The sequence below is a fragment of the Cygnus atratus genome, chromosome 9 (assembly GCF_013377495.2).
Source record: "Cygnus atratus isolate AKBS03 ecotype Queensland, Australia chromosome 9, CAtr_DNAZoo_HiC_assembly, whole genome shotgun sequence".
NCBI classification, from domain to species: domain Eukaryota; kingdom Metazoa; phylum Chordata; class Aves; order Anseriformes; family Anatidae; genus Cygnus; species Cygnus atratus.
Window position 1 is genome coordinate 2,624,402 of NC_066370.1, and position 13,736 is coordinate 2,638,137.

General features: G+C 43.1%; 1 protein-coding gene across 1 annotated transcript in view; it reads left to right on the forward strand.

Annotated features, from left to right (window-relative positions):
* The first annotated feature begins 469 nt into the window (after positions 1-469).
* The window catches only part of TRIP12 (thyroid hormone receptor interactor 12), a 74,372-nt gene continuing 61,105 nt past the window's right edge, over positions 470-13,736 (forward strand). Inside the window, 1 exon segment of the mRNA XM_035544381.2 lies at positions 470-610. The gene's annotated coding sequence lies outside the window, so the exon portion shown is untranslated.

Below are 13,736 nucleotides of genomic sequence, written 5' to 3' on the forward strand. Positions count from 1 at the left end.
GGGCCGGATGGCGCTGCCGCCATTTTGGAACGCCGACAGGCGGTGCCCATGGCAACCAGGAAGAGGCGGACATCGCGCGGGGTCACCGCCGGCCCGGCCCCCTCTTAAAGGCGCAGGCCCACCCCCGCCGCCGCGCCCGGCCGGGGTCCCGTCCGCCTTCCCCCCCCACCGCCGCCGCCGAGCCCCTCTCCCTCCGCCGCCCCCCGCCCGCCCTCACCGCCCCCCACCGCGAGGGGAGGCCCCGAGCGGGCCGCGGGGTGCCGACCCCGGCGGAGGGATACCTGTGGCCGAACGGCGGCGCGCAAGCAGCGGGCCCCGCACGCACACGGGAACCGCGGGGGCTGCGCGGGGGGCGGCGGCGGCGGCGGCCGGGCGGGGACCGCCCGTGGGCCTGGGGGGGGGCGCGCGGAGCCCGGCGCTGGGAGAAAGTAGTCCCCCGGGCCGCCCCCCCCGCCCCCCCCCGCGCCGCTGGAAGGGGTTCGGCGGAGCCGGCGGAGGCGGCGCCGCTCGGTGCTGCGGCTTCAGCTGATAATTGAAGGGAGGAAGGCGGCTGCTGCCGGGAGGAGGGGAGGCGCGGAGCGTCTGTGGAGGCCGCACCGGGACAAACTAGGTACCCACCGCCCTGCCGCCGGTTGTGGGGGGTGGTGGCGGGGGGGTTCCGGGTCTCCCCCCGCACCCCCGGGCCCATTGTGCCGTCCCCGGCATTCCGCGAGCCGGGGAAAGGGGGGGGGCGGCGCGGCGCCATCCCGGGGCATTGTTGTGGACTGGGGGGGGCGACGCGGGGCCTCCGCCGGGGTGAGGAGGGAACGGGGAGGGGGTGCTGGGGGTCGGGGGTTGAAGGGGTGGGGGGGGGAGAAGGGGAATGGAGGTGACAAAATGGCCAGACGGTGTGTGGCCCCCGGTGTAGGAGGCCGGCTCGGCTCGGCTGGATGTGCAGGGGGGGAGCGAGGCCTCCCCGGGGCCCCCCGAAGGCCGCAGGGGTGCTGCCCCCCCGGGCCGGCCCGATCCGCTGCCCTTCCGCCTCCGCGGCCTCCCCGCCCCGCTCGGCCCCTCTCCCCCAGGGCTCCCCTTTCTTTTTTCCTTTCCTTATTTTGCGCATCGAATATCTCAGAGAGAAAAAAGAAAAAAAAAAACCAGCAGTTCTTATTTCCTTCCTCTCCCCTCCCGGCTGGATAAAAATGCTAAATAATCGCCCGACGTCCATATTTCACGGGCTTTCGGGGGGGGGGGGGAGGGAGGGAGGGAGGGAGGAGGAAGGTGGGCAGAGAATGGAGGCGCTCGTCGGGCTGGAGCTCCAGCGCCGGCCGCCTGGCAGGGCCATTATTTTATCTCCTTTTCTTCCCGCAGCTAGTGTTTTCGAGCCACTGGTTTATTTTATTTTTGGTATTTTTTTTTCGTCGCTTTCGGTCGCGAAGCGAGCTCTCGGTTCCTCGCGTTCGCTTGCATAACGCCTCGGCCTCGGAGGGAGGCAGCTCCGAGGCCGGCCTCCCCCTGCCCGGCCTCCTGCCCCCGACCCGGGGGGGGGGCACCGCCGGCCGGTCCCGGGGCGCTCGGGGCTGCTGGGCCCCCCCCGGGGCTGGCAGCGACCCCGGCGCCGTGCTGCGGGCAGCCCTGCAGGCCCGTCTTCCTGCTGCTGCTCAACTTTTTTATTGTTCCCCCTTCCTTCCCCCCCCCCCTCCAGCGCTGCCTTTCTCCACACTCGGGGGTTTTCACGGCCCGGGAGCCCGAAAGTCTGGCCCGCGAGCCGGAAAATAATGGGGGGAAGAATGGAAAGTTGTGTCAAGGGCTTTGGGGGAAAAACATCGACGTATCGAACAAAGGTCCTGCCTGTGCTGGAGAGAGAGGCCTGCATGTGAGGCCTGATTGTGTCGCATTTACACACGGGGAAGAAATGAGTGCTTGGTACTGGCCTAAATTTATTCTGTAACTCTGGCGTGCCACTTGGAAAGGCTTTCAGAGTATGTGCAGTTTGTTTTGAGGGTGGTTTTATTATGGGTAGCGATCTAATAATAATTTGAAATATTTTTTTTCCAGAAGACTGCTTAGTCTTTTTTTTCCCCTACTTTGTTCAGCGGAAATAATATTGATCCAGGTGCTGTAACACCACAACACAAAACTTGACTCAAATGGGATAACTTCCCCAGTTTGTGTATTGTGTATTATCAGTATTGAGCTTCCTGGTGCTTTAAAGGCTGTCAGAAAGAGGAGTTAATTAGTTACCACCTGACAAATATGAAGTATATCCTTCATAATTGGGAAGAAGAGGTATTCTAATGATTTAAATTTAAATTAATCTTGCAAGCTTTTCTTAGGGGAACTGTCACCGTGGAGGTGCTTTCTTTAAAAGAAAGACTTGAGAAGCAAGTGTTGCTGTGATTGCTTCTGTTTATCTCTGCTCTATTCTCTTTGCAGTTCTCTCTCTTTTCCCCCCCCACCCCAAGACTGTACATTTAACCCTGGGGTGTTTTTTTTTTTTTTTGGTATTTAGTTTCTCCTCAAACATATTTGTTTGTTTCGTTATGCTTAATTTTTTTTTTAATATTTGCATATACAAATATAATCAACATGAAGGCAGTACTTGGAAAACAACTGTGTACCTTTTTCTTGCTTGGTAGCCTATTGAATAAATATTAATAGGGATTGAATATATTCAGGAAAATATTAGTATTTCAGTTTCCACAGCTAATATTTTAACACTGAACTAAGATGCTTAAAAGCAGGGTTCTGGTGAGTAAATACTGCAAATAACACTTCTAGTAGTTCTTACAAGCATACATGTCTTAAACTTGTCATAGTTTCTACATTTGTAAAATGTAGCTTATTGTGAATGGCTCAGCTGTGTATATATAGAGTAGTTTTCTGGTTTTGATCTTAATGGAAGGCTTTTCCTAAAGCATTTGTTGTTCAGTGTCTCGTGTTAGAAATACAGGTTGTCTGATTTTTTTCACTCCTAGGATTTATAAAAAAGCTGGGAGTAAGCTTGTCTTGATGATTTTTGAGTCTGCATGTTCTCCAGTCTCCAGATGGCTCCATAGGTAGGAGTCTAAACAGGCCTTAGTGTTAGTAGAGAAATTGTAGGTCATCCACGGTGTGGCATTACTGCTTATTAATACAGCAGATCTACTTCAGCAGGAGTGCTGCTGTGTTGAGTAAGAGGCTTAGGAAAATGGAGTCTTTTTGTGTCTTGCAAAAGTTCTGGCCAGTGACCAGTAGGGAAATAACCTGTATCTTCCCAGTAAATGGCTGACAGCAGCTGTCATTCTTGATCAGGAGTCATGCACAAGTTCATTTTCTTTGTTTTTCTTCTTATATTGTATTTTGACTGTCTTCAAACCTAAGATGGAATGATTTTATAAGAACAAGTCCTCACCATGTTTTTTTTTCTATACTTACAAAATTTGAGGCCCAAAACTATGGGTGACAAGGACTCTGCATTCCTAGTATAGCATTTTCTTAGGGACCTAATATAGTTGACTTTAGTTTCATGCACGAAGCTGTGATGAGTTTTCTTGAGTTTTTAAGATTACTGATAAGTAGTTAATTACTTTGAGACAATCCAGTAAGATAACCTGACTAAATCCTTTTTGTTGTTCAGCAGTGAAGCTGAAGCTTGAGTAGGAAAACTGTTTGACTAACCTGTGTTTGTACTTATTTTTCAGTATAAGTGAATCTCAGAACTATCTGTGTTAGTTCTTTAGGCTAAGCTACATTTTCTAACTAGCTAATTAGTAAGCAGCACGTAGAACACTTATGGTCACAGGTCTGTCCTCTGTCACACAATACTAAATTATTGTGACAATGTATAATCAAATCCCAAAGTTGTTCAACGTGGTATACTGTCCTATTGTCAAGAACTAGGACCTGGAATATTTCTGGGATCTTCCATTGGCTGGTCTGATGATCTATGTCCTGTTCATCACCTGTGAAATTAGTAACACTCCCTATAAAGCACTTTGTGGACTCTATGACAAATTCATAGTATTGGAAACTTCTCATCAGGCTGTCACCACCCAATTCAGTACTGACTGTGAAGGCAGTAATACGTCTGAATTTCTTGGCAGTAGGATAACAGGTTACCTTTGGGTCAGTGGATTTACTTTCCTAAAGTAGTAATGTTTACTGTGAATTTGATCTTAATACTTTAATCTATACACAGTATCAGAACAGGCTTATGGTAGTATATGAACCAATTTCTTAGTGCTTCCATGGTAAAGTTTTGATTTAGGCCATGAGGCTGGTAACCGGAATACAAAGTTGCATTAACTCTTTCCTCATGGTATTTTTTTCAGTTTACATGAAATAATGTTTCTCAAGGAGCTAAACCATCTTCACGCTTCTCGATGGTAATCGAGCATCTGAATGTGACCAAATACTTACATGTAGCTGTTTGGTTCAGGATGTCTTTTAAACAAAGTAATTAAACATAAAACGTGAATTCAGCGATCTTGTATGAATGGAAGATTTCTAGCTGCATGTGATATCAAGTCAGTGTGAAAAACAACCTAAATCAACTAGCAACCATTGGATGCTTTCAAAGTCTGGTGATCGTTACTTTACTGTGAAGGTTAGTTTTGAGGAGCAATTGTTCTCCAAATCCTGCCATGTGAGAAAATCTTTCTCATCGAGTTGGTAGAATCTAACTGTGTAAATACGCAATCATATTCCCTTTTAATTCTGTCTGGCAGCCAGGGTTTGAGCGCACACAACCAATCTGTTTACTTGCACTCTGTAAAAAGGCTTGTCTTGTAATGTACTGGCTGTTGCCAGTCTTACTTGACTCACGAACATACTCGGTACAAATGTGGCAGAAAACTGCTGTGTATGAGAGTAACAGTCTACTTTTGAAGTGAAGACTTGCATAGGAAAAACTGGAAAAGTTAGGTGTGTATCAACAAGGTGTTCATCAGGGATCTAGTACTATCTGTGGTTTTCAAGCCATACTTGCCCTCAGCTGATCAAAGAAAGCCTTTCTTGCCATTATTCATAGAATATGCTAGTTTAGAAAGGACTTCCAGAGGTCACTTGGTCCTGCTCCTACTTGGCTTTTTCTACTTTTGAATAAATAGGTTTTAACTGATCAGCAAACTGATAAAAATTACTCCATCTTCTTGAGTGATTAAAAAAAGGAAAGAAAAAAAAAAAAGAGGTGGATTCTGGAAGGATTCCATAATGTGTAGCAGTATGGTGCTGTGTCACAGAAGGGGGGTGAAAAATCACCTATTTCTCAGTGTTTTCTGAATGGATTGGTCAGCTTTGTGATGTTGGCTACCATGAAGTGCATGATAAACTGCCAAGATTTGACCTTCTTAAAAGGTATGAAGGGACTGAGTCATCTCCTGGAATGTGAACCTTGTGTTGTAGGGAGCAATTTGGTATTTCAAAATGGAAGCTGAGCTCCCTGCTATTTGTACTTGCTGAACAAGAGGGCTTTCTTTAAGCTCTGAGAAGCAAGGTATATTTCGCGTTTTTTCTCCATTCAGAATAACTTGTTATTGATGACCATTACTTTATTGCCTAACATCCAAGTAAGTAAACTTAGTGTAAAGAAAGACAAATACTTGCTAGGCTTTTGTAAAAGTGGGAGGTTCAAAGATACCATTTTCTGATGTGCATATATTATTTGGAGGCAAAGGTGTTAAACTTCTAGAAGGCTGACTAGTTATGAGACAGGCATTACTGTGCATCTCCTTTAGGTTTGTGGCTGACTACTACTCTGTTTTGAAAATGTGGTTAATATTGTTATTAAAGCAGAGCTGTAACTGTAATGGAGAATTTGTATGTTGATTACACCTTAGGGTTAGTTACTAAATGTAAAACCATTAGGAAAAATAGGCCTTGGATAAAGCTTCCTAGGTAATCTAGTACATAGGTCTGCTCCAGGGTAACTAGGTCTAGCCTTTTGCTATCTTTGCTCTTTAGAAATCATGCGTGCTTGTACTGTTCTTCTTTCTCTGTGTCTAACTTCTGTCTTACTTGCTTCTCTGTGAGCTTGTTATGACTTGTCTTATCTATCCATATATATGATATGAGAAGATCTCTCTGTGCCATGGGCTTTCATGTGATTGGAGTCTGGTCTGCACCTCCTCTCTTAGTCCAGGGCTGGTTAAATATACAAGCACAAGGACCAAGCACAGGTGAATGAATGTGGAAATCAAAAATACATATGTAGTATCTTTTTGGTTGAGAATGGATTTTTTTAGGAGCAATGTAGGTGTCGTGGTTTTGCCCCCACTGCCTCTAACACCACATATCAGGGCCTTGCATTAAGTGTTAGTGATGGTGGAATAATGAACGCTTACTCAAACTCCTGGAGTTAGTGATGACTGCTGCCTTCATGTCATACACATTTGTAGAATATGACTCTGTGGTAGATGTCTACTTTTGGATCAAATAACAATGTAAGATGCAGTTAACAGCAGGGCTAGAAGATGACTTTTTTTTTCCATGTTTGTGTTGTCAAATCCCTTCTGTAATTAAACTTATTCAGTATAAAGAGTGTCCCTTTCTGCTCTTAGGAAGGTGTGTGCACTGCAACTGAACCTTCTGATCACAGCTGAAGTGGGGCAATGCATTTAAAGGGAACTCATGAAGAAATAGGCTGTCTGCTGAATACAGGCTTGGAACTCAGCCTTACGGAATGAATTTTCTCCTCCGCTTTATTTTGATGATAAGCTCGGTTATAATCAAGATACTGAGTGGGAGCCATGATTTCTGATTAAGACTTCACTTATTTGACCTTTACAGCTCTTCCAGGTATAGCGACTTGATGAACTCATCCATCCTGAGGGGGGTGGGGGAGAGGTGGAAAGCCACCAGCTTGAATGGGAGCTTGCAGGCAGTCGTAGTCTGCGTGGCTGAGCTGGGGTGAACGGTACCCGAAAAGATGTTGCATAGCTAGGTTTCAGGCCTTTGTTTTGACTGCTGGTGTTACTTAAATCGATTCAAGCAACAAAAAGGGTATAAATTTCATTGGTGTGCGTTAAAATGCAACCTGGAGTTAAATCAGGACTTGAGGGGAGACTGCTGCTTTCACTGATTGTCACTTAAAGGAAGCGGTGGAAGCTGTGTGGCCTTGGCAAAATTTCAGTCAGGATTCCAAGTGTCAAAAGTAGTGCTTTAAAGATGACCTATGTTCTATCTTTTGTGTGTTTATTTAATGAGCATGCATGTTGCCATATCTTACTGTGGTGGTTTTCAGCAGATAGTCAGCTTTCTGCCGTAAAGTAGTAGTAATAAGAATGAAGGCCGCTATTATAACATAAGGTTATGGATAAGGATTAAAGGCATCAGTTTTGTTCCCTTCCTCTCTTACCAAAAGCTTGGCAGAAGAACAAATAAAATTATTTGCCAAAAAAAAAAGTTGCCATACAAGAGATCTGAAGACAGCATTCTTGCTATCTTAAAGTTGAAATAGTACTGCTGCATCCTCCCTATTTCTCATTTACCTCAATTATTTGTAGACTTGCAGCTCAGCGTAGGTCCTAGCCACATTTTATACTAGGCTGTTGACAGAAGACGCCAGCTCAAAACTTCCATCAAGACTTGAACAACAACTGAAGGAAGCACTGTTAAGAGAAATGTCATTGTATGGCTTAATCTGGAAATTGCAATACTTAATTGAGAGAATGGAAATGGAGTTCTCTTCAGGTTAACTGTGAAGGGGAGAGACGAATGTTGTGGAATTCAGTATGTGAAGGAATGGTACCCCCTTTAAATGCCTTTCATTCATGTTTAAACACTTGAGCACTATGGTCAAAGTAGAAAAAAAACACCCTCTTACTATTTTTTAATAGCACAGGGATTCTTAACATACTGCTGAAACCAAGCTGGAGCTGGAACAGAATGGGCACTGAAGGCTCTGCCTTTGCTGTGTGCAGATGTGTTCAAGTAAGGTAGAATCTGAGAAGTATAAATTTGGAAACACGAAGTAAATACAACTTCAGTAATGAGTTACTTCTTGAGAGCACACTTAGAATTAATGTTGCTGTTGCCTATGAGACTCCACTGAAGTGACAATCAGTAATTTCAATCTGTGTCAAAATACAATACAGTGAATATATTTGTTGCTATACTTTATTGCTTCTAGAGGTTGTTTGGAGTAAAGTATGTTGCCTGGGTACATCAGGCTTTCCTCTGTGATAGACTTAGTCAAAAGCTGCTCAGACTACTTGTGTAGCTTTAAAGGTAAATTCCTGTTAGGTAACTGAACCCAGTGGATAAATTTAATGTAGCTGCATCGTCTACTTCTCAAAACTCTACTCCGTGTATTTTGTTCAGGTGAAGTTGGGGTTTCTATCATGTTGAGACAGTTGGGACCTTTACAAATTCTAACCATGATTCCTGCTGGCAGTATCTGCAGTGTCACCAGAACCACTTCGTCAGTTCCCTCGACTTGTTCTTAGTAGTTTGATTGTCCTAAGCTTGCCGGGCTTCTGTCTGTGCTGTTTCCTTGTTGCTTTTTTTAATTTGTTGCAGTTTCATTCCCACCTAAAATTACTGGAAACCCTGTTAGATCTCACGTGTACTATTGATGCGAATGAATTTAATCTTACTATAGCAGTGTTGGAGTATTTTAAAAAGTTAATCAGCAGTAAGCCCAGTGGGTTGCTACGCATCACAAAATTGCTGAATGTGTCTGACAGTTTTTGTCATCTAAAAGCTATTCCCCTTCAACTAAGAGATGGTTTCATCCTAACAGATTTTTAGGTTTGTGTTGGTTTCATTTAACAAAATCATGACAGGCTCTTTGGAAAGCCAGTGCAGTAAGGTGGCAAATCAAAACTAGATAGCAGGTGATACTGGAAATTGCTCTATCAGCAGAGTTAAGGTGATGTTTTGTCCATCTTTGTTTTGTAACCCATTCTGAAATAAGTTGTCTTAAATGTTTAATAACTCCATTGCAAAATCTGTGTTAACCTCTCATAGTGCTCCCATGTTTTAGTCTGCTAGTTCTATAAGGAGCTTTTGCCAAAAAAAAAGAGTAGTTGGTTTGGTTTTCTGAATGTATCAACTTCTGGCACTATTCCGACCCCACCCCTCCCTACATCTGGGAGATATCAAACTTGAACATATGGGCACAGAGTGACACAGCAAGAGGAGGATCAAGCTGGATAAACAACCTCTGCATAGAATAACCCTATCCAAAAGTGTGGAGTATGGTTTGTGGCTTTTTTATTTTTAAATCCTAGAAGTCTCTGCTTATAATGCAGTAACTTGCTTTGTGGAGAGCTATCTTCTGCCTGCTCCTACCCGAGCAGAAGGTGTGGGTACAAGTTCTCTTCCCTTAGTTACCACACAGTCTATTCGTGGTAGTACCATGGGACAGGGCAAGGAAAACTTCAGACTGCAGACAGTGAAGGCTTGCTTCTTCCCGCTGTCATTTGTGACCTCTTTACTGCTTGCCCCAAGTGTCTCAGTCCCAAGCAGCACTAGCATCTCGTTTCTGCTGGTTGGCCTACAGAACTTGGCATTCGTAAGTTGCATGTCAGGACAGTGAAGTACTGCTGCCTAGGAATAAGCTTAGTAAGGGACTTCTTAATGTCAAAAGTGTAATCTGCTAATGCTGTTTGTACATCACGTAAATCTTCGACTTGCAAGTGTCTAAAAAGCAATTAAGTGCCCATGTTAGTTTTGTTTTTATACTTGCTTTTTTTATTCTTCAGTTCTCCTGGAAGATTCTTTCGGCGTGCCTTTTATTGAATTTAAGTATTGTGCAGCTTCCAGCATGAAAGTTTTCATAGCTTTATTCTGCCTGCTAACTATTTTAGTACTGTACTCTCATTTTAAGTAACTTTCTTCTCATGGTGTCTTACCCTTGGCCCTTACAGAAGGCATTTATAACCTTGATGTTGCCAGGCTAAATAATACAGGCTTCATTAGTCATCTCCTGTAAGAGCATTTTTCTGTTCTTTCAACTGGAATTCCTCCCTCTTGACCAAGGCCAACTGTGACGGGATAGAGATTCCAGATAAATGCTTAGTGCAAAAGCACTGGAGGTTCATCAGTTACTCTGTTACTGTGTGTACTGAAGTATTGTTACCTTCCCAGCCTGTCCCCCAAATACTCGCTGTATCAGTCTGTAAGTAACTGGAACATGGAGTCAGTAATGCTTAGTTCAGCTGACAAGGTTTTGGCTTATAGTAAAACTTCGGGTTTTAGTACTTGGGTATGGGATCTCCATGCTGCTTGGTATTATTGCACTTCATTGTATTGCAGGTATCTTCTTAGAATAACTTATTCTTCCGTATTTTTGACACATGATTAGTATTTTAGTTGAGGGAAGAAGTGGGGGGAATTTTACAATTTTTGATGGTTTTGGAAAAAAGTTACAAGGGAACAAATCTGGCTTTAGGTAACCACATAGGTAATATGATTATGTTGAAATAAGCATAGACTGTAACAGTTATAAAGCTTTCATCTTATTTCATTGTTTCCCTCTGTGGATAATACTCTGCTCATCATTACAAATACTTTCTGCTAAACTCATTTTGTGGTGTATTCTATTTGGATGCTACTTAAGTGAATTGCTGTTTAAATAGTTTTGGATTCAACAAAACAAATAAAGTAGTGTGTGACCTCTGTTCCCTAAGCGTGGAAATAGTAGCAAGAGTTCTCCTTCCAAAAAAATCTTATTTCTGGAATTTGAAGTTACCTTGTCACTGCTGAAATAATAGTTCAAGACTTAATAACCTTAAATTTGTGATGCACTTGCCTGCCTTCAGATGTTAAAAATATTTAAGCATCCATAACTTACAGAAACTGATTTCCAGTGGCGTTCTCAGCTTTGGGCTTCCAACCATAGTAGCAGCATATGAGTATATTGAGTCTACCTATGACAGAAGGAACTACAATGCATTAGGCAATTATTCTTTCTCTCTGTAGTCTGCTTGCTGTAACAGACAGCTTTGGAACTGACGGGGGTGGAAAGCCGTGGTTTGATAGTCCTCATCAAAGAACACTTGGACTCTTGCTAAACTCTGGTTCAGTGAGAATGTGTCTACCTGCTTTCACAGAGTAAACAAATACAATTTCATGCCGCTAATGACGAAGAGAAGGAAGGTAGGGGAAGGTAAGCTGTCCTGCGGAAAGTATTTGAAAGAACCAGTCTTAAATCTTAGTTGCTCAGAAAAGGGGAGTGCCTATTCCTGGAAATACTGTCAACACCAATGGGATCTCTTTTTAAAGTGGTTTGGCTTTTTCTTTTGTTTTTAAAGCTAGGGGGATGATGATTCTTTATTGTGTTTCTGGATCATTTTTGGTTGAAGGTGCTTTAAATGCCTTATTTTTAGCCTAAAATACCTTGTTGGCAGCTAAAGGCAAAGAGGAAGAGAGAAACCAAATGTGATAGTATGTTATGCCACTGACTCTGGCCATGTTGTCATAAATATTATATCTGTGCCATCAATGCTAGTAGCTCGCACAGGGTTCTCTGCACTTAGTTCCCTTGAGGGAAGGTATTTGAAAGATACTAGCCTGCCACGTGTAAGTGTTGAACAGTTGTGGTGGGGCGTTGAAGGACCTAGTGTTTTGTGCCCACTTTCATTAACGCTGCTCGGAGATAACTGAGTGCGACAAGTAAAAAAGATGCAAAAAAGATGTATGAGTTGGACTTGATGATCCTTATGGGTCCCTTCCAACTCGGGATACTCTATGAAACTATTGAATTTCCCCGGAATCTCAGAAAGTTGGTGTTAGATGTAGGGGCTTCCAAGCACCAGCACTGTGTTTGTGTTACACATGATCTAACCTTTTCTAAAAAATAAACAGAAAACACAAAAGAAATATCAAATGGCAAAGCTAACACAGTCAAAAAAAAAAAAAAAAAGCCCCATGCTTACTTCAGAAGGGTTTGATCTTTTCATTGATGATGAAAAGCAGAAAGTGACAAGTGCCAGCCCAGATCTGTAGCAGCTACCAGCAGAAGCTCAACCTGTAGTAGAATATAGTGATTTAAATGGGTATGTAAAGTAAGTAGGGGTGCATCCAAAATTGAGGTAGTCGGTTGCTTGCTAATAGTATTCCAGGTTATGGCATCAGACCTGAGTTGCACCTATTCTGATGTTTGCCATGGCACTGGGGAGGGTGGGGTTGTTGGTGGCCCAGCTCTGAGGTGGAAGGAATTTCAGCTTATGTATTTGTGACTGGCTATCAGCTAAGCTGCGTTATTCTTTCTGTTTGCATAGATTGAGCCACCATTTGTGGTGGTGGAGAAGGTGATCTAATTTCAGGTTGTTTCAGCATAATTTGGAAGGTTTTATTGATGAGAACTAGTAATATGAACTTGTACAGATGCAGTCATCTGTATTTTGACCTAGCTCCTAAAGTTTGATACACCCAGTTCAACGTGAAATCAGCCTGTGCACGCATTAGAGTGAGACTGATAATTGTACCTTATCCCTGTACTTTCTGAGGTGTTTGTGTAAGAGCAGGAACTTGAAGTAATGACATATTCCAAGGCAGCAGCTTTGGATAAATACATGTAGTCAGAGAGCATCATCTGTCAAGTACATAAGACTTTCACTTAGTTTTTGGGTGAGAGGAACTGACTTAATTGTAGCTCATTAAGGTGACCACGTTCACTAAGATGTCTCCCAAGAGCTATGGTTGGGTTTTTACCTCCCCTCAGTACTGGGGTACTCTTTGGAACACCGAGTGGAGTCCCGCTGCAAAACTGCACAATGATAGCTCCAATGCCATAATGTCTGTCTTGTTTTCTCTCTGTAGTCTGTATGGTGGCTTCAATGGTAAGTTAGGTTGTGTATGAAGAGTATTGGAAGTGGGATTCAGCGTAATTACTATTGAGCTTAGCGTTAATAGAGATATTAAAAAAAAAATCTGTTTTGCTCAGATTCTGTCATACTTGAATATGTACTGAAAGCTTGTGGTGTCCTTTTAGTTAGGAAAGTATTGGTTATCAAATGCACAATGTTATACTAGGCCTGAAACTTTTTTCTTAAAAAAAAAAAAAGCACTCCCTCCCCTGAAACTGTATCATGCAGCTGTTTAATGTAATAAGTATTGTCATACTAGTATATGGTGATGGCATATGCTAGCCCTGATATTTGAAACTGCAGCAGCAGGCTGTTGAAGAAAAAAAAATAAATCAGAAGCTTTATGCAATCCCCCTTCTTCTAAGAAGTTAGAATAGATGTGCTATTAAATAGTTTTAAGTATTTATTAATTAATACTGCAACTTCAGTGGGCACTGTTTCAAACTGCTTTAGTTCTGTGTAAGTAGTTCATGGCTGTACTAGACTGTTCTCAAATGCAGCACGTAGTATCTGTGTCGCAAGACTGTTCTGCCAGGGAAGCCTTTAAATAAAAAGAAAAGATACCAGTGAAGTTTAGACACCATAGAAGGATAGATCCAAAGTGAGTTCAATTAATTGAGCATCTTTGGTAGCAAATGGGTGTTAGAGATGCTGGGACTAATTACTTTGAAGACTTGAAGTGGGGAAATAAAGGTAGTAAAGATACCATGATTACTAGAACACTTCATTGCTCCTTAATCATATGTGGGATGTGGATGTGCATGTTGCTAGCTGAATATCTTTGATTAGCAAAACAGATGTAGGATAAGGAGAGGCTGGAGCCTTTAGGAAATAACTAAATTTTGCTTTTAGTATGATAAGATACTGTGCAGAGGGAAGGAAGAAACTGTACTCGCTTCTGGGCCTGCAGGTATTTTTCCTGTTCCTTCACAAACCTGTCTGATTCATGTTTGTTCTTTAATCCTT